Source organism: Trachemys scripta, chromosome 1 (genome assembly GCF_013100865.1).
Source record: "Trachemys scripta elegans isolate TJP31775 chromosome 1, CAS_Tse_1.0, whole genome shotgun sequence".
NCBI classification, from domain to species: domain Eukaryota; kingdom Metazoa; phylum Chordata; order Testudines; family Emydidae; genus Trachemys; species Trachemys scripta.
Genome location: NC_048298.1, coordinates 156,574,878 through 156,594,034, shown reverse-complemented (window position 1 = coordinate 156,594,034; position 19,157 = coordinate 156,574,878). Strand labels below are relative to the sequence as shown.

The 19,157-nt window shown below is 44.4% G+C and overlaps 1 long non-coding RNA gene across 1 annotated transcript in view; it reads right to left on the bottom strand.

Annotated features, from left to right (window-relative positions):
- LOC117887927 overlaps positions 1 to 17,575 on the bottom strand; it is a 58,407-nt gene extending 40,832 nt beyond the window's left edge. Inside the window, exon 1 of the long non-coding RNA XR_004648229.1 lies at positions 17,402 to 17,575. This is a non-coding gene — a long non-coding RNA (uncharacterized LOC117887927). The remainder of the gene's footprint in view (positions 1 to 17,401) is intronic.
- Between the last annotated feature and the right edge of the window lie 1,582 nt (positions 17,576 to 19,157).

Sequence of the window (19,157 nt, the reverse complement as noted above, 5' to 3'; positions counted from 1 at the left end):
GATTTCCCGGGGTCCTGATTTCCCATCTGGTCTGTGCTGAATGATTTTCTTGAAAATCTGATGTTTAGTCATGTTAAAATTAAAAATTTGGTTGGGATTTAACAGGATATATATTTCCCTGCAGCTTTGAAAATACTCAACTAGTAGATGGGGAAGGGACATAGCCATGCCTCAGAGCCTGAATGATGGGTCTGGACTGCTCTGGAAACTGCAGGAAGAGTCCTGCAACCCACTGAGGGAAGATGTAAAGTCAGAGAAGACCTTGTCAGTTAACATGTTTTCCAGTTTTTATCTCCAACTTCTGTTATATTCACCTACAATGGAGATAAGCAAACTCTTTTGCTTGTTGATTTTGCATCAGAGCATACACATGTTAAATCAATGGTTCTCGTACTCGCATTCTGTGTAACCCTTCCAAAGAGAGATCCTCTACTATCTAATTCTCTGCTACTTGTTTCTTAACGTGTGATTCATGGATTCATGAACTGATGTTTTCAGGAGAAGAATTGCTGTTAGGTTGAAAGTAGCTTTTCTTTGCATTGTAAGTTGCCCTTATGAAATTGATTTGTGATGGGATCATTTGATTATATTAGAAGCTTTCTATTAGAATTAGTATTAGACCCAAGTTTCTATTAGTACGTATTAGAAGGCTTGTAACTTGTAAATTGTGACAACAACAAGGGGGAAGGAATGCAAGCCAAAATAGGGAAAGACTAGGTTAATAGGGTAAAGACTATTTAGACAAGTTAGATGTATTGAAGTCAGTAGAGCCTGATGAAATGCACCTTAGAATACTTAAGGAACCATCTGAAACAATCTCAGAATTGTTTGAGTTTTCAAAGATAATCACATAGAGGATAATTGAGGTCTCAGTGAACTTCAGAAGGCAAACATAGTACCTATCTTTAAAAAGAGGAACCAAGAGGATCCAGGGAATTAGAGGCCTCACTTCGATAGTTGGATACACACTGGAACAAATTTATTAAACAATCGATTTGTAAGTATGTAGAGAATAATAAAGTGATAAGTAATAGCATGGATTTGTCAAGAACAAATCATGTCAAACCAACCTAATTTCCTTCTTTGGCAGAGTTACTGGCCTGTTGGATAGTGAGGAAGCTGTTGACTTAATGTATCTTGATTTTAATAAAGCTTTTGACACAGTCCCATGTGGCAAACTAGGGAAATGCAGTCTAGATGAAATTACTATAAGGTGGGTGCACAACTGGTTGAAAAGACTGTACTCAGTGCACCATTGATAACTACTCTTTATCAGACTGGAAGAGTGTAACTAATGGGGTCGCAAAGGGGTCTGATCTGGGTCTGGTACTATTCAATAGTTTCATTAATGATTTGGATAATAGAATGGAGAGTACGTTTATAAAATTTGCAGATGACATCAACCTGCAAAGGGTTGCAAGCATTTGGGAGGATAAGTTTAGAATTCAAAATGACCTTGACAAATTAGAGAATTGGTCTGAAATCAACAAGATGAAATTCAATAAAGACAAGTGCAAAGTACTACTCTTAAGAAGGAAAAATCAAATGCACAACAACAAAATGGGGACTAAGCAGGTAGGTGGTATATTGCTGAAAAAAGATCAGGGGGTTATAGTGGGCCACAAATTGAATATAAATCAACAATGTGATGCAGTTGTGAAAAGGGCTAATATTCTGGAGTGTGTTAACAGGAGCGTTGTATGTAAGACATGGGAGCTAACTGTCCTGGTCTACTTGGCACTAGTGAGGCCCCTGCTGAAGTAGTGTGTCCAATTCTGGGTGCCAAAGATATGGTCAAATTGGAGACATTCTAGAGAGCAGCAAAAATGATAAAAGGTTTATAAAACCTGACCTATGAGGGAAGGTTAAAAAACACTGCTCTTGTGCTATGAGGGAAGGTTAAAAAAACTAGCCTTGAGAAAAGAAGACTGAGGGGGGACCTGATAACAAAGAGGAATGGACTTTGTTCTCCATGTCCATTGAAAGTAGGTCAAGAAGTAATGGGCTTAATCTGCAGCAAGGGAGAATGATGATTTAAGTCATAGGTCACATACCATAGTTCTGCAATTTCGTATTTGAGTTCCTTCAGACCTCTTGTGTGGTCCTGGTGACTTATTTTTCAGTTTATTCCAAAATCTCCTCTATTGACCCCTCCGTCTGGAACAGTTCCTTAGATTTGTCACCTAAAAAGAATGACTCACGTGTAGGAATCTCCCTCCCATCATCTGCCATTTAGACTGATGCAAAGAATTCATGTAGTTTCTCTGCAATGGCCTTGTCTTACTCAAATACTCCTTTATTGTCCAGTGTCCCCACTGATTGTTTGGCAGACTTCCTGCTTCCGATGTACTTAAAAAAAAATATTGTTAGTTTTTGAGTCTTTTGCTAGTTGCACTTCAAATTCTGGTTTGGCCTGCCTAATTACACTCTTACACTTGGCTTGCTAGAGTTTATGCTCCTTTCTATTTTCCTCAGTAGGATTCGACTTCCAATTTTTAAAGGATGCCTTTTTGCCTCTGACTGCTTCATTTATTCTGCTGTTTAGCTAAGGTAGCATACTTTTTTTAATCCTCTTATTATGTTTAATTTGGGGTATACATTTAATTTGAGCCTCTATTATGGTGGTTTTTAAAAGTTTCCATGCAGTTTGCAGGCATTTCACGCTTGTGATTGTTCCTTTTAATTTCTGTTTAGCTTCCTCACTTTTTGTGTAGTTCCCCATTCTGAAGTTAAATACTATTGTGGTGGGCTTCTTTGGTATTTCCCCCCAACCTCCACCCCAGGGATTTTAAATCTAATTGTATTATGGTCCTTATTACCAAGTGGTTCAGCTATAATCACCTCTTGGAACAGATCCTGTGCTCACTTAGGACTAAATCAAGAAATTGGTGGCAATTCACTCATGTCTGCAGGCCCAGTGAAGACCTTCTTGAAAATGTAAACTCTATTGTGTAGGGTTAAGAGTCTAACAATAGTTTTCAATAATATGCTGGCTATTTATGCGCCTCTATTTTGCTTAAGCACATAGGCATCATCCACTTGAACTCAGAAATTCCACCTCAGGTTCCTGCCCTTCAACTTGAAGGCTTCTGCAGAAGCCATCTCTAGGAGAAACTCATTGTAACCATTAACCCCTGAGGAGACTGATTGACTGAATGCTGCTGCACTTTCCTTGTAGTAGTTGAATCTTCATGCTTACTCACAATGGGATTTGTGAAGAAAAGGGATGCTCTTATCGTTAAGGCCCTGGATTGGGACTCAGGACATCTGAGTTCATATTCCAGCTCTACTACCAAAGACTGCCTGTGTGGTCTTGAGCAAGTCACTTTAATTTCATGTCTCAGTTCCCTCAATGTAAAATGAAGGTGCTGCGTGGACAGACTCATTGCTGTTACAGGTTCTGGGATATAACTATGATGGGAACAATATATGTATCCAGATAGGTAAGAAGCAGAACAAGTTAATGGCTGAACTTTCATTCACCTGCAAAGAGGGAAGATAAGGCAGGATTTTCACTTCTAGCGTGTGTGGGGGCAGGAGATAGGTAATACTCTTTTCAAGAGCATCCAGAAAAGTGCTAGGCACTTCACAAGACCAGTAAAGCCCCAGTCCTAAAGAGTAAAACACATTCCTGGTGAGTGCCTTAACCACCAGCCTACTGGCTATTCTGGAGTGGGGGTCTCTCATTTTCTGAACAGAAATTCCATCCCAGAGCTGTGAAACCTTCCCCATGAATCTGCATTTTCTAAGCAAAAATGTTTCATCACAAAGTTCCCAACTGGCTCTAGGTAGCAGCACTTCTTCAAGAATGGAGGGATTCACAGTAGGGGAGTAGGGGAACTAGATGGAAGAAAAGAATCCCAGGTTTCCTTGGATAAGGCTACATTAAATTAAACTGGCCTATAGTGTAATAACCAACAGCTGTGGTTTTCTTTTAATGTGATTGTCTCCTAATTCCAATATGTGTAGTAGTCTTTGTTCTGACTCCATCCAATGGGTTGTCATTGAATACATGCAGATTAAATTCTGCAGCTCCTTTCCCTCAAGATGAAGCATATCATCTCTGGAAAAAGTTACCCAAACATGGAAAGCAGAATCTATATAGGGCTAGGATCTTCCACATAGCAGAAATGGCTACTCAGGAATTGTAATCCTCTTCCTTGATTTCTGCAAACATAAACTGAGTCTTTATACTAGAGGACAAATACCTCATGAAGGGCTAAATTGTTCTTCAAAGTAACTGTGAGTTTACAATGTGTTTTGGGGTCTCACACTGTATTATGTTATTAAAAACCAATTTTGCTAGTAAGCAGCTGTTGTCTTGGCTAGGTTTTACTTTAGAATACTGTATCTGTGTGTATTGTTTGTTTATGTTGGTATTCAAGTGTTGCGTTTCAACTGAGTTTTACTGGACAGCCAAAAAGTCCTATGACCTTTGAAGGAAGTATAAAGTTGCTGTAATTTAAAAATCCAGAGGCTTATGGTAAGCCCTGAAAAAATACAACACTGATCAGTTACAGAATATTTTGTTTTATCTTTAAAAAAAGGTCAAGAACCATTGCTGCTTGCTTATTTGAGTCACATCAAGTGCCTTAATTGTTTCTCTTTTTATCTCCTGAGGATATAGCTTAGACGCATCCTTGGTTTATTTTTATGCCATATTCAACCTGAAATATAGGTTACAATGAAAGATCTATGAATTTTCTTGCTTGTGTGGATTTGTCCTATTCTGAATATAACTCTTGTTCTTGTGGCCTTGTAAAATAATAGGAATTCTCAATGAGGGATTGTAATCTTCACAGCTTTTCAGAAGCAGACTGCATCAGTCTATAAAAAGCAGTTTGCCTTTGACAATGTGGGAGAAGTTACTTGGTCCACCTATTGTTCTGCTGTGCATTCGAGTCAGGTGGCTTTCTCCTCTATGCTGCCTGGGTGCCAGCTTGGGTGATAAGTGGGAGTACAAGAGAGACCTGCTCTCAGTTCTGAAGCCTGTCCCCGCCCTGGCCTTGACAAGCCAGGAGCAGCAGTTACAGGAAATGTCCAGTTTTTCACATGTAGCCCTGGGCTTGAAGCATGCTCAGTCTGGTCAGCACTGGGAGCTCTGAGGAGATGGAGCATGCTCAGTGATGAGGGAATCTTTGGAGAATTTAGCTGCTAAAACCTCTAAAGTCTTTACTAAGGCCTGGTCTACACTACGGGTTTAGGTCGACTTTAGCAGCGTTAAACCGAATTAAGCCTGGACACGTCCACACAACGAGGCCCTTTCTTTCGACTTAAAGGGCCCTTTAAACCGGTTTCTTTACACCACCTCCGACGAGGGGATTAGCGATAAAACCGGCCTTTGCGGGTCGGAATTGGGGTAGTGTGGACGGAATTCGATGTTATTGGCCTCCGGGAGCTATCCCACAGTGCTTCATTGTGACCGCTCTGGACAGCGCTCTCAACTCAGATGCACTGACCAGGTAGACAGGAAAAGACCCGCGAAGGTTTGAATTTCATTTCCTGTTTGCCCAGCGTGGAGAGCACAGGTGACCACGCAGAGCTCATCAGCACAGGTAACCGTCATGGAGTCCTCCCAGGATCGCAAAAGAGCTCCAGCATGGACCGAACGGGAGGTACGAGATCTGCTCGCCATATGGGGAGATGAAGCAGTGATAGCTGAACTCCGTAGCAGTAAAAGAAATGGAAAAGTATTAGAAAAGATCTCCAAGGCCATGAAGGACCGAGGCCATAACAGGGGGACACAGCAGTGCCGCGTGAAAATTAAGGAGCTACGGCAAGCCTACCACAAAGCCAGAGAAGCAAACGGGAGGTCCGGGGCAGAGCCGCAAACTTGCCGCTACTACGCGGAGCTGCATGCGATCCTAGGGGGTGCAGCCACCACTACCCCAACCGTGTGCTATGACTCTCTCACTGGAGAAACACACAGGGAAGACGGTTCGGGGAACGAGGAAGATGACGATGGAGGTACTGTAGGTAGCTCACAGCAGCAAGGAAGCGGAGAAACCGGTTTCCCCAACAGCCAGGATATGTTTGTGACCCTGGACCTGGAACCAGTAACCCCCGAACTCACCCAAGACCCTCAGGGCACACAGGAGACCTCTGGTGAGTGTAACTTTGTAAATATTTGTAAACATTACAAAAAAAAGCAAGCAAGTCTGTTAACGTGTATGGGGATGGAGCGGAAATCCTCCAGGGACATCTCCAGAAAGCTCTCCTGGTTGAAATGGGGTGATTTTATTAAGGGGGACATTCAGAGGCGCCCGTTCCTGCTCTTCTGACCAGAAATGTTCCCCGCTGTTAACCACGCGGTGGGGGGGAGGGGTGAAGTGATCATCCCAGAGAATCGTGTGTGTGTGTGTGGGGGGGTGGTTTACTTGTGTTTGTGCCGCATGTTAACCGGGAAACCGCAGCCCCCTCCTTTTACATTGAAACCCCATTTTAAATGGACAACCCAATTCATCCTTGATATGGGAAATGCGCTGCTGTTTGCAACCTTTCCCGCATGTTAAGAAGGTTAAAAAAGCCAAAACACTGTGGCCTACGATGGCTGCCTGCAAGCCGAAATATGCGACCTTGTAATGAAAGAGTGTACCCATTGTTCCCTAAAATGTGTCTTTTTTAACCACCTCTCCCTTCTCCTCCACCAGCTGCAAATGTTTCTCCTTCGCAGAGGCTCGTGAACATTAGAAAGAGAAAACGTAAGACGAGGGACGAGATGTTCACGGAGCTGCAGATGTCCTCCCATGCTGATAGAGCACAGCAGAATGCGTGGAGGCAGTCAATGTCGGAGATGAGAAAAGCCCAATATGAACGAGAGGAGAGGTGGCGGGCTGAATCGCGGGAAGAACAGAGCAAGTGGCGGGCTGAAGACGATAGGTGGCGTCAGCTTGCAGACAGACGGCAAGAGGCAATGCTCCGTCTGCTGGAGCATCAAAGTGATATGCTCGAGCGTATGGTTGAGTTGCAGGAAAGGCAGCAGGAGCAGAGACCGCCGCTACAGCCCCTGTGTAACCAACAGCCCTCCTCCCCAAGTTCCATAGCCTCCTCACCAAGACGCCCAAGAACACGGTGGGGGGGCCTCCGTCCACCCAGTCACTCCACCCCAGATGATCGCCAAAGCATCAGAAGGCTGGCCTTCAATAAGAGTTAAAGTTTTAAAATGCAGTGTGTCCTTTTCCATCCCTCCTCCCCCACCCATCCCAGGCTACCTTGGCAATTATCCCCCTACCTCTGTAAGGAACTAATAAAGAATGCATGAATGTGAAAAAACAATGACTTTATTGCCTCTGCAAGCGGGAGGGGAGGGGAGGGTGGGGTGGGGTGGTTGGTTTACAGGGAAGTAGAGTGAACCGGGTGGGGGGGGGGTTGGAGGGTTCATCAAGGAGAAACCAACAGAAGTTTCACACAGTAGCCTGGCCAGTCACAAAACTCGTTTTCAAAGCTTCTCTGATACGCACCGCGCCCTGCTGTGCTCCTCTAACCGCCCTGGTGTCTGGCTGCGCGTAATCAGCGGCCAGGCGAGTTGCCTCAACCTCCCACCCCGCCATAAAGGTCTCCCCCTTACTCTCACAGATATTGTGGAGCGCACAGCAAGCAGCAATAACAATGGGGATATTCTTTTCGCTGAGGTCTGAGCGAGTCAGTAAGCTGCGCCAGCGCGCTTTTAAACGTCCAAATGCACATTCCACCACCATTCGGCACTTGCTCAGCCTGTAGTTGAACAGGTCCTGACTCCTGTCCAGGCTGCCTGTGTACGGCTTCATGAGCCATGGCATTAAGGGGTAGGCTGGGTCCCCAAGGATCACGATAGGCATTTCAACATCCCCAATGGTCACTTTCTGGTCCGGGAAGAAAGTCCCTTCCTCCAGCTTTCGAAACAGAGCAGAGTTCCTGAAGACGCGAGCATCATGTACCTTTCCTGGCCATCCCACGTTGATGTTGGTGAAACGTCCCTTGTGATCCACCAGGGCTTGCAGCAGCATTGAAAAGTACCCCTTGCGGTTTACGTAGTCGGTGGCTTGGTGCTCCGGTGACAAGATAGGGATATGGGTTCCGTCTATGGCCCCGCCACAGTTTGGGAATCCCATTTCAGCAAAACCATCCACTATTGACTGCACGTTGCCCAGAGTCACTACCCTTGCTATCACCAGGTCTTTCATTGCCCTGGCAAATTGGATCACAGCAGCCCCCACCGTAGATTTGCCCACTCCAAATTGATTCCCGACTGACCGGTAGCTGTCTGGCGTTGCAAGCTTCCACAGGGCTATCGCCACTCGCTTCTCAACTGTGAGGGCTGCTCTCATCTTGGTATCCTGGCGTTTCAGGGCAGGGGAAAGCAAGTCACAAAGTTCCATGAAAGTGGCCTTACGCATGCGAAAGTTTCGCAGCCACTGGGAATCGTCCCATACCTGCAGCACGATGCGATCCCACCAGTCTGTGCTTGTTTCCCGGGCCCAGAATCGGCGTTCCACGGTATCAACCTGCCCCAGTGACACCATGATTTCCACATTGCTGGGGCCCGTACCTTGTGTGAGGGCTGTGTCCATGTCAATTTCCTCATCACTCTCGTCGCCGCGCTGCAATCGCCTCCTCGCCTGGTCCGGGTTTCGCCTTGGCATGTTCTGGCTCTGCATATACTCCAGGACAATGCGCGTGGTGTTCATAGTGCTCATAATTGCCGCGGTGATCTGAGCGGGCTCCATGATCCCAGTGCTAGCTATGGCGCCTGGTCAGAAAAAAGGCGCGAAAGTAGTATCTGATGGACCAGGAGAAGGAGGGAGGGAGGGAGGGCCGAGTGACGACATGGCGTACAGGTACAGGAACAGGGAGAAACACAAACAACTGTCACACAGAATGGTCCCCCCAAGATTAAACTGGAAACCGTGGGCTTAGCAGGCCGTTGATTTCACGGAGGAAGGGGAAGCAAATGAACACAGAACAAATCTATTTTTTACATCTTAAGGTGGCAGCCGACGCTGCAGCATGAGTGACAGCCATACCAGTATGACGATGACGGGTACCAATCATAATATGCCATCATCTGCCAAAAGGCAAGGGGCTGCTGCTGTGTAGCAATGCAGCCCCACGTCTGCCAGCCCCACGTCCGCCAGCACCCAGCATCGCCCTCGGCCTCTTCTGGGTGCTTAGCAGACAATATTGGGCAATTGGCAGAAAATAGTATATTATGACTGGTAACCGTCATCATCGAAACAGTAGCATGTCTGCCCAGGTGGCCATGATTGACAGCCATACCAGTACGACGACGATGGGTACCAGTCATAATATACCATCGCCTGCAAGGGGCTGGTGCAATGCAGCACTACGGCTGCCAGCCCCACGGCTATCACTCATGCTACACCGTCTACCGCCAAAAGGCAGTTAGCAGCTGCTGCTGTGTAGCAATGCAGTCCCACGTCTGCCGGCACCCAGAGGACATATGGTGACGGTGAGCTCAGCTGAGCTGAGCGGGCTCCATGCTTGCCGTGGTATGTTGTCTGCACAGGTAACCCAGGTAAAAAGGCGCGAATCTATTGTCTGCCGTTGCTGTGACGAGGGGGGAGGGGCCTGACGACATGTACCCAGAACCGCCCGCGACACTGTTTTGCATCATCCGGGCATTGGGATCTCAACCCAGAATTCAAAGAAAAGGCGCGAACCGCTTCTCGGCTCGAGCTGTGGCGCAAACGTAGTATCTGACGGCCTAGGGGAAGGAGGGAGGGGGGCCGAGTGACGACATGGCATACAGGCACAGGGAATTAAAATAAAGAACGGTGGCTGTGCATCAGGGAGAGACACAAACAACTGTCACAGACTGGTCCCCCCCCAAAGATTAAACTGAAAACCCTGGGTTTAGCAGGCCGTTGATTTGACGGAGGGAGGGGGAAGCAAATGAATACAGAGAAAATCTATTTTTTTACATCTTAAGACGACGGTGCAGCGTGACTGATAGCCCTCGGCATCTTTCTGGGTGCTTGGCAGCAAATACGGGGCGGTGTATGACGATGGTCTTCAGGCCTATTGCACGAGCTGCTGCTCAGGGAAGACTCTGCTAACGTGCGATGACCCGACTTGTAATAGGCCGGCTAACAGTCATAATACACCATTTACTGCCAAAAGGCAAGCCCCACGGCTGCCAGCACCCAGATCGCCGATGAAGGCTACCAGTCTACTGCACCGTCTACCGCCAAAAGGCAGTTAGCAGCTGCTGCTGTGTAGCAATGCAGTCCCACGTCTGCCGGCACCAAGAGGACATATGGTGACGGTGAGCTCAGCTGTGCTGAGCGGGCTCCATGTTGTCTGTACAGGTAACCCAGGTAAAAAGGCGCGAATCTATTGTCTGCCGTTACTGTGACGGGGGAGGGAGGGGCCTGACGACATGTACCCAGAACCGCCCGCGACACTGTTTTGCATCATCCGGGCATTGGGATCTCAACCCAGAATTCCAAGGGGCGGCGGAGACTGCGGGAACTGTGGGATAGCTGTGGGATAGCTACCCATAGTGCAATGCTCCGGAAGTCGACGCTAGCCTCGTACTGTGGACGCGGTCTGCCGACTAGAGCACCTAGAGCATTTTATTGTGTGGACATACACAATCGGCTGTATACAACCGATTTCAATAAAACCGGCTTCTATAAATTCGAAATAATTTCGTAGTGTAGACATACCCAAAGCATGTGTGAAATGGAATATTTCCACTAGGCCAAATTTGGGTGGATTGTCACAGGAACAGCAAAAGACACATGTCCCTGGCACAAAGGCCACTTCCTTCCAAATTTAAGTCCCTGATCCAAAGCATAGGGATGATGGAGCTTCTTAAAGAAAAGGTGGCCAGAATTTTTTTATATAGAAAAACAAAGCATTTTTCCTCAGCCTAATTTTGGGAAAAGGCTAAACCATTTTGACCAAAATTTCAAACACACACACACAAGACCCCACCAATTCTGCCTGAGGCAGTCACTCAGCGTAGAACATTTTAGCCCAAGCCGTTAAAGTTGGGCAAAGTTATAAGTAATTGAAAACAGGGTGTTACAATGAGAAGCATTAGGCATCTTAATAAATGGTGCTCCCCACCCCACCTATAATAAATTTTGAAGTGCTTTGACTTATTTCAGGGTGAAAAAATGCTGTGGAAATGTAAGATGTTCATTCTGATCTCAACACAAAGGATGCTCCTCTAAACATTTTACCTTGACATCTGGTGGTGCCATTACAGGTCCTAGGCCAGTAGTAAAACCTTCAGAAGCAAGTAACTTTAAATGGAGCTATTAGTTCATAGTGGCATTGGATACTAAGTACTGCAGCTTTGAAAGGCTCTATCTTAAATAGGATTTTTTGTTTAGACAAGTTGCTATGGAAATTATTACTATCCCAGTACACTAAGATGTGGCAACATGCCACAACATGTATTGGGGTTTTTGTTACATTGGTCATAATACAATTTTAGCACTTAATAAAAGTGGAAGACAATGAACCTATTTGATACTGTGAAAAACTGTCCATTTCTTCAGCATATATATGATACAAAATAAACATGCTTTTCTTTATGGACTTTACCACCTGCCACAGCATAGACATGGAGAGTGGCATAACACCACTGCTGTACATTTTTGCAGCCCTCCAGTCACAAGACATTTTATATATCTATTTGGAGCTATACCTATCTCATAGAGCAGAAAGCCTGAAAGGTCATTGAGTCCAGCCCCCTGCCTTCACTAGCAGGACCAAATACTGATTTTGACCCAGATCCCTAAGTGGCCCCCTTAAGGGTTGAACTCACAACCCTGGGTTTGGGAGGCCAATGCTCAAACCACTGAACTATCCCTAAAGTACCACTGTTGCTTGGATCTCCAGCTGTACTCAAGCATCAAAGCAATTCATCTACCCCATGCGCTAGAATTGTAGTTCTTCCCCCTACTTGATCATGCTCCTTGCATCCTGTCTGACTCAGGTGCACCAGCAGCTTTTGCACAAGAGGTGGCTGATGAGAGAGAAGCCAGGGTTCTGAGCTGTGCCTGTAGAAACCACCCAATACACCAGGGCCATGAAGAAGCTCATTCACTCAATAAAAGCAGAGCTATCCTCCATCGCAGTGCTATATGGATATAGCTTAAATTACACTAGGATCTTGATAGCTCAGTGGTTTTAGAATAAAAGACCTTTTGGCCAAGATCAATTTTGTTACATAATGTCTCAGGAAGGCTGTATCCTGCATTTGTAGGAAGTTAGAGTCTCAATAGGTCTCTTGTCTCTCACTAATATGATCCTACAAAGATGTAAAATATTGTCATTCTATATGAATAAGACCCAAAGAATTGGGGGTGAGGAGATTTTTAAAATGTAAATTTTCTGAATTCCTATAGAAACTTTTAATGTCTTTGAGACTGAAAGTATTTCTGTAGCACAGCTGCTGTGGATGTACAGTAGATATGAATGTTTCCTCTCTTACAGACTATCAAATGTCAGATCACCTGTACAGTAAAATTATAGATTTTTCCTACAATCTTCTGCTTCAAAGCATCTAGAGTACAAATCCATTTAAGTAACTAAAGGGTCAGATTGCAAGGAGTGGTGTTAATCTTTGGTAAGTATTTTCCATTCACTGTAGTGTTGAGAAGTGAGATAAAGTTTTAAATAAGGTAGCTAAAGTCTGGCATTAGTCTCGGACTGTTGTGAAGTGGTAACATTTTCTTGGATTTAACCCAGACTCATGAAATATAAACAGTGGCAATCAACCTAATGCCCATAAATATGTTATGAATTGAAATATTAAATTAGTGACCACTTAAATTGGAAACACAAAAACAGTTTTAGGCTAGATTATGTCCCAAGGACACTGCTCATATTAAGGGACGTGTAGTTGTGCTACGCCAGAAACATCCTAGCAAAGAAATTGTGAGAGCAAGAAGAGGGGTGGTCCATTCCACTCACTCCTTAGCACCCCACCTTACTCTGGCATGAACACACCCAAGGTCTGGGTAGTCCAGATACAGCTGTAGGCGAGGGAGGGTTCTCTTCCTTTCCTCCCCCCCTTTATTCCCTGGCATGGGTGTAAGTAGCCCAAGTAACAATCTAGCTTTTTAAATTTGTTTATAAACACAACCATTTAATATGCAGGCAACTCACCAAAGTAACTGCAAGTCCTTTTGTTATAACCCTGTCAGACCTTTCACCCCTGCATTTCCCCCATTTGTAGTATTTTTCATTATTCATGAGTCTGTACTAAGAAAACAAGTGGCAGGGTGTGTTTGTTCTGTATACTTTGGAAAATATATATGTTAATAAAGACTAGGGTTAGGCACTAAGGAGTTCGGCTCCTAGACTTTCCATACAATTCCTGTATTACCTTGGATAAGTCTTAGACTTTTTGCCTCAGCTTCCCTGTGAGACATTGGCATAGTTCTCACGTCACAGTGGTTTTATGAAGCTCACTTCTTAAACATTAAAAGCTTAAAAGCCTTTAGATGCATATTGCTATATATAAACATTTATTCTAGAACTATTATCTTCAGATGAAATGTTTTTGTGAAATTTGTAATCTAAGATTATAATATTTCTACAGTATATGGATTAGGAATTTTGTTTAGAGATACCGAATGCACATTGATACTACATTTTTAATAACCATATGTAGCAAGGAGAATATTGGCTGGTTTATATATACTCAAGTGGTTTAAGTGGGTAATAGATGCATGTGACATTCTGGAAAAAACACTTAGAGAACAATAGACAAGGTCACTTCATGTCATTTAGGCAGGGTGTTGCAGGACTATGAACCCAGTTCTCTCTTATGCTTATTCTTCCAGTTGGGATAATTACAGTTGCAGTTCAGTCAGCTGATTTCCAAATATTCCTAGTGTAAACAGACTGTCTTCTAAAGAGAGGTAAAACACAATGGTAGGAGGTTGTTACTTCCTGTGACTATCTACATTGTTCACAGTAATTTGATACAGCAAGCTAATAAATCACTCTGTACATTACATATATTTTAATATGATGACCCCATTGAGAACTAGTTCAAGAAGTTCTGTCATGGTAAAAATGTGACTTTGGTCACCACAGTCAAGGATTTAATATTTTTATAGGGTTTTTTTTTAAGTAAGTAAAATACTATAGTTCTTTAAAACAGTTGGATTATTTTAGTACTATATGCCAAAACAGAAAGGAAATCAAATCTGTTTCATGATGCAAATAGACTGCTGCCAGGGGCAGAGAACTGGGAAACTTCTGATTTATACTTATGAAAGAATACAAGTATTTGGTCCTCCCTTCCTCCCCCGCCATACATACTATTACCTACGAGGATGAAGGAGTTAACTTCTTTTGCTTCTTATTGTCACTGATCTTTTCCAGAGCAGAAATGTGACAGATGTGAGACATTGGAAGCATGGAGACTTCAGACTATTATACTGAGATGTGCCAGAAGCTATGGGCAAATGGAATATCTGTAGACCTTTGTATCAATAAGTGTTATACATATCTTTGTGTTTCTAGCTCCTGTATGAAAGATGAAGTGTAGCATCCCAAGAGTTACAGCACTTACTCTTTGATAATAGATTAAATGTACTAAGAATTTACAGTTCCATTAATTAGTGAGAGTTCAAATACATTCCAAACTGGATCCTTTAAGAAATTTAGATCTGTCACTGTTTTCTTTGTTCTGAATAAAAATGGAATAACACAGACACTTGACATTTTCCATAAAGTTAAACTAATTGAAATCTTGTGCATAGGGTATATTTGAAGAACTTAGTTTATAATTAAGTTATAAGCAACTGTTATATCTAATTGTTGAGATTATATGGGCTACAGACAGGCTCAAATAACTCTTAAGTGAGTCCATTGTGACATCAGACGTAACTCAACTAATCAAATCAACAAATTGGCTGTAATGACTCAGTGGTATGAGGGACACAGGGCATATGCATCAAAAGTTCTCACTGGTACATTTAATGTCCCAAGTGTCCCTGCTCTTTAAAGCATCTGTCGTCCCATGCAGCATCAAAGCTCTCAGTGCCACAGATGCATTGATTGCACTGTCCATTGAGTGAGTACTACTGGGGGAACTGAGGCAGGAGCACATGGGAGCTCTTAAAACTCCGAGCCATTGGGGCTCAGGGACTGAGCTCTCTCTGCCCTCCCTTCACATAGCATTGGTCTCACTAACACAGCCCTCCAAGCCAATAAGTCAATTGCAAGCAAAAGGCCAGATTCACCACTGCACTTTGGCTGTATTGCACTGCTCTAGCAACTTGAAACAGCGGTCAACTCAATTTAACTGACCAGTAGGCACTGGCTGCTCTGTGCTCCTTTGATCTACTGGTGAATCTGTCCTTAAAAGTTAAAACTAAATAAATAAATAAGTAAATACATTTTACAACATGATCTCAGGTTGATTCTACATACCTTCAAACCATGAGAAATAAAACTTTGTAGCAGTCTCTGGGTTTCTTGTTTAGTGTTTGTGTATGAGTTTTTTTTAGTTTAAAAAAAAACTAGGGAAAGTCCCGGAGAAAAAATTGTTAAGACGAAGTTGTGCTTGAGAGTACAAATCACTTAAGGGAAAAATATGGGGTTAAAATGTAATGTCTCTTTAAAAAATCAGTTTATTCTGATCGGGGCCCACAAATACTAAAATGCCTTAATCATGATCATACAGTTATTGCATGGCAGCACTATGCAGGAGAGTTACAGTTGTTTGGGTGTCTTAACTGTGCCTTACTCACTCTAACATTTTTGGATTTCTTTTGAGTGTAACCTTGTCTCTGAATTTCCTGGGTTTATGATACTTAGTTTTAGGATAAGTACAACATCCATGTAATTTTTCCACATTTAAGTTATTGGTACATATGCTCAAACATAACTCCATCTGAATTTAGTTTTATCTGATATATTAATATATATTTATATAATGAAGCACCAGGCCGGGTTTACATAGATCTATTCAGCAGAGACAATTTTCTGTAAATGGGGATGGTGGTTTAACACCCTCAAACTTTAACAGGAACACTCTTCTCCACTCAGTTTCTGCAGAACTGAAGCTTTGGCTTTTATTTTAAAAGTGAGGTCCTTCATGGTTCTGAAGGTAGTTAACTTACCATGACTCGGGGTGAAAGTAACTTAAAGGACTTACCAGTACGCTGGAGTCCTGAGCAAGGGGCGGGGCCTCAACCAGAAGGGGCGGTGCCTTTAAATCCCTGGGCCCTTTAAATTGAGATTTAAAGGGCCCGGGGCTCCGGCTGTGGTAGCGGCAGTTGGGAGCCCCGGGCCCTTTAAATCACTGCCTGAGCCCCATGGTAGCGGTAGCTGTGGCAGCGGCTGGGAGCCCCAAGGCTCGGATGGCAATTTAAAGGACCCCGGGCTTCAGCCCATGTGGGGAGCCCTGGGCCCATTAAATCATCGCTGGAGCCCTGGGGCTCCCGGCTGTCGACGCTACCCTGGGGCTCCAGCAGCGGGGTTCTGGCAGCGATTTAAAGGGCCAGGGGCTCCACTGCCGTAGTGGCGACTGGGAGCTGTGGGCCCTTTAAATCACCGCAGGAGCCCCAGGGTTCCCAGCCGCTGCCACTACCCCAGGGCTCTGGCAGTGGGGCTCTGGTGGCGATTTAAAGGGCCCTTTTAATCGCTGGCCTGGGGAAGCTGCCCCTTCCGGTACGCCAGACTGGACTGGCTTACTTTCACCTCTGTCACTACTATTAGATGCTGGACTTTTTTTTCCCCCCCACCCCCTCAAATCTGCAGCCAGTCTGAAAAGTAGCTCTGACAGGTGTGGACAAGTGTTAATGCTGAAACCAAACACTGACAAGTTAAACATCAACCTTTAAAGCTTTTTATTGAAATGATCAGCAGTGAAAACATTCAATGTGACGTGTTCATTGTTTTCAAAAGCAGTGATGGAAAAGGGAGATGCCATGTGGGAATGCAATCAGCTAATTTTTCTGTGTGTGTGTGTGTGTGTGTGTGTGTGTGTGTGTGTGTGTGTGTGTGTGTATATATAAATAATTAAATAAATGCATTGCTATGAGCAGTGAAGTCATGCGGTGCTCTCCTTTTGCTCTACTAAGCAGCCTCTGGGTTTCTCCACCCCTTACTGGGAGAGAAAAGAGAAATGAGCTGCCACTTGGGGGAATGAAATGATCGTGCTACTAAGTAACAGTTGCTACTGGGCTTCTTCCCCTACTTCCTGAAGAAGTGGTCGAGGGAAGAGAAAAGCTTCTTCCCTCCACTTCAACTGGCTCTCAGGGCCGTTGAGCAGCAGCTCATGCACTTTCTCTCTCTCTCTCTCTCTCTCTCTCTCTCTGCACACCACTCTGAGCCATACCTTAGCTTATTACTGCACTGCTGGAAAAAAGAGGCGTTGCAGAAGTCCTGTTTAAACTAGGGAAGTTGGGTAAAAATGTCCTACCTGTGCTAACACCTTTCAGTTCCAGCTGCGGGTAGCACTGTTGGGAGCTCTGATAATGATGGGCAATGATGGACTTTTTAGCTCCAGAAGCCTGTACTGTTTGCCTTAGTCATCAGCCTGAAAATGGCCTCATGAAGACTTCCTTGGTGGTACGGTACGAATTTAGATGGACTATGTGGGCTAAAGGGTGTTAACATACAGAGCCGGCTCCAGGCACCAGCCCAGCAAGTAGGTGCTTGGGGCGGCCAATGGAGAGGGGGCGGCACGTCCAGCTCTTCAGCGGCAATTCAGCGGCGTGTCCCTCACTCCTCTCCGAGCGAAGGACCTGCTGCCCAATTGCCGCTGAAGACTGAAGCAGCGGCGGTAGAGCTGAGAATGCGTTTGCAGCTTTTTTTTTTTTTTTTTTTTTTTTTTGCTACTTGGGGCAGCAAAAACCCTGGAGCTGGCCCTGTAACATAACCCAGTCACTGCCCAACAGTGTTAAACAAGGTTCGGGGTTTGGTATACTTAGCCTGCCTAGTACCATGGCAAACACCCCCTTAAACATCCTTTTAAACTTTTATTAAAGGCACAAAAAGAAGAAAAAACAGTTAACGCCTTTGAAACGTAAGACATTAAGAGAGGCTTTCCTGTTAACATCCCTCTTAGCTGTAGAGACTCTTTAGAAGGAAAAAAGGCCTTGTTTGACAGTCTTTAGGCAGTATTAAAGCTGGTAATAACTGTTCTTTTAGGGAAATGAGAAGTAGTTAGTTAAGAAGAGAAACACACACAGGAGGGGAGAGAAAAGAACAGCAAAAATAGAAAATGCCGCTTCTGTCTCTGGTGTTGACTCACGTGCAGCGTCAGCATTGGGAAAACACACAGCACAGCATACGAGCTTATCAGCCACTCCTTATCAGACCTGGCAAACTTGTATCTGCTTGGGGCTCTTTAGGGCATTGCATTTAGCGGCTTCTTTCTGCTCACAGGCTTACAGCAGTGTTGTAAAATATACAGTCTTGGCCAGCTAAAGGCAAAAGGAGAGAGATGGGAAAGAAGAAATAAGCTAGGGAGGGAAATGAACACAGTGGAGAGGGTGAAGGGAGGGGCAGGCAGTCTCCGATCCCAGGTGGTGTTTGGAATATATAGCTGAAGCCGATAGAGGTGGCAGTGTCATCGGGGTCCCTCCCAGTCTGGTCAGGACATCTCTGAGGATTAGGATGACGAAGGTCTAGAGATGGCAGTCACGAGGGTGAAGCTCACTTCTGGAGCCAATGTTTTTTCCAAAGTCTGTCTTTTTAAGAAATCCAAAAGGAAGTGTTGGGCGGAGCAGCCCATCCCCTTGTTACTTTGGCCACCAACAGAACTCATTTCCATAACACGAGTTTTGGGTAATTGATATTTGGTCTCACAATGTTCTCGTTTACCAGGTGTGATCTTAACACAGTCCTTGAGATATATCAGAAGGCTTTTCTGTTTGTACTAATTCAGTCGTTCAGTCTCCCTTTTGCAACTGTTCCCATCAATATTTATTATTATAGGTTGTTGTGAAACCCTATGAACTTTCACTGACATTTTACTGTTGAGCTCACAATTAGGGTAAATTTGAAGGCCCAATAATCACAACGGTTGTGTAGGGTCTATTTTTTAGAGCAACTGAAATAAGACTGTTTACAGTGCCCAAGGGTTTGAAAGGTTTTCAAAGTGGGGACTTTACAGATGGAAATAAGTTCAAGTTGCCACAATTTGCCAAAGGGCAAATCAACTACATAAAGGA